This window comes from Schistocerca serialis, chromosome 1 (genome assembly GCF_023864345.2).
Source record: "Schistocerca serialis cubense isolate TAMUIC-IGC-003099 chromosome 1, iqSchSeri2.2, whole genome shotgun sequence".
Taxonomy (NCBI): domain Eukaryota; kingdom Metazoa; phylum Arthropoda; class Insecta; order Orthoptera; family Acrididae; genus Schistocerca; species Schistocerca serialis.
The window spans coordinates 136451552-136453325 of NC_064638.1; the positions used below are offsets into that span (position 1 = coordinate 136451552).

At 46.3% G+C, this 1774-nt stretch overlaps 1 non-coding gene across 1 annotated transcript; it reads left to right on the forward strand.

The window, feature by feature from the left end:
• The first annotated feature begins 1180 nt into the window (after positions 1–1180).
• On the forward strand, positions 1181–1264 carry Trnas-gga (transfer RNA serine (anticodon GGA)). The gene is given in 2 exon segments: positions 1181–1220; positions 1230–1264. It is a non-coding gene; the product is annotated as a tRNA-Ser (tRNA).
• Positions 1265–1774: the final 510 nt, after the last annotated feature.

Sequence of the window (1774 nt, forward strand, 5' to 3'; positions counted from 1 at the left end):
TCACACACATGTGTGACTGTGCTCGCTTATTTCCAAGTCCGTATCCATCTTAGTGCTGAGTTTTGACTCAGACGGCGCTTTGGCGTTAGGCGGTTGTTTCCGAGTGTGATCGCTGGCCGCAGCTTAGCTGGAGGCGTGTGAGGAGGAAAGAGGTGGCTGCCTTGGCGTGGAGACAGTTCGGATCGGCTGGGGTTGTTTGCGTCTGGACGCCGAGCGGGGACCGTGATTTTACGGGTAATTGTGTGGACAGCGGCGTGGGGTGCCGTTTAGCTTGATTCGCAAGGGGAGCAAATTCTCGCCTCTTATAGTTTGTCGAGCCTGGGTTTGAAATACCTTCTATGTGCGGCGGGATGTCATTTCGTCCTCCTGTCTCACCGTCGCTGCGATTGCTATCCTCGTTTACCGTCCCATGGATGTATATCGATGGGGTACGCTGCTCTCCGTACTCTACTAGACGCTGGTGATGGAGGTGCGTCGTTCAGCAGCACGTTAATCTGGGTGCTTTATGTTTGATCTTCAAGTGCATAGTCTTCGAGTGGCACTCCTTAGAGTTTGCCTTGCACAGTTAGATTGGAGTTTATTTTGTTATGTGGTGCTTCCGCTTTCCGTTAACGAAGGTTAAGCTTGATTCGGCACTCCGTACGACGCTTGGCACCTCAGCAGGCGGGTCGGAGCCACCTTCGCGACTAAACTGAAGCCTTTGGACTGAGAGGTCCTGTGTTTGGCATATTGTTCATAAATTGTTGTTTTGGTATTAAGTTGGCTGAGGTTTCTTATGGATTTCCCGGCATTTGGTCTGTTGTCCGGCCCGGTCTAGGTCTCGTTATTTTAAAAGTCGGTCCCCGTTTTGGCTTAGTACGATTTTGGTTTATTGCCGGTGGTTCTGGTAGTACGCCGTGTCGCTGTGGTTCTGTTGCATTTTGTATGGGGCTGTGTGCTCGGAGCCGTGGAGTACAATTTGTGTGAACCGCTTCCCTGGGGAGCACTGATCGGGCCATTCTTGGTCCTCTGCTGTATGAATTATTTTATTATTATTTTAAAGTAACATTATCACTTAAATGTTTAATTCTTGTTGCGTTAATTGCAACTTGGGCACTGAGAAATTTAGTAGTGTAATTATGGAAGATTTAATAGTGGCACATGCCCCTTTACCTGTTTCGTAATCTGTTAATTACCGCCGGCCTGGGTGGCCGAGCGGTTCTAGGCGCTACAGTCTGGAAACCTGAGACCGCTAGGGTCGCAGGTTCGAATCCTGCCTCGGGCATGGATGCGTGTGATGTCCTTAGGTTAGTTAGGTTTAAGTAGTTCTAAGTTTTAGGGGACTGATGACCTCAGAAGTTAGGTCCCATAGTGCTCAGAGCCATTTGAATCATTTTTGTTATTTACCGAAAGACCTTAAGCTCATAGTCATATGATGTGATTTTCTTAAATTATTGTATTTTTATGTATTGTTATTGTTTTTTTTTTAATTTGCTGATCACTGGTGTACTGTTCCAAGTATTAAAATGTTTCAGGTAGCTATTAATTGGGTGGAACACACGGAACCGCAACGGAGAGAGTAGTTGCGTGCCTTAAGTTTCCGTTGTCGGCGCGGCCTGGTATCCGTTGTTTGTTTTGGTGCACGTGAGTTAAGTATTGTGTTGTCTCCTCCCTTGCCGCCCCGTTATGTTCTTCTCATAAACATTTCCTTCAAGGCTTTCTAATTAATTTTATGCTAGTATTATTTTAATTTCTTATATTGGTAAAATTGTGCGGCCTTCATTATGCACACTGT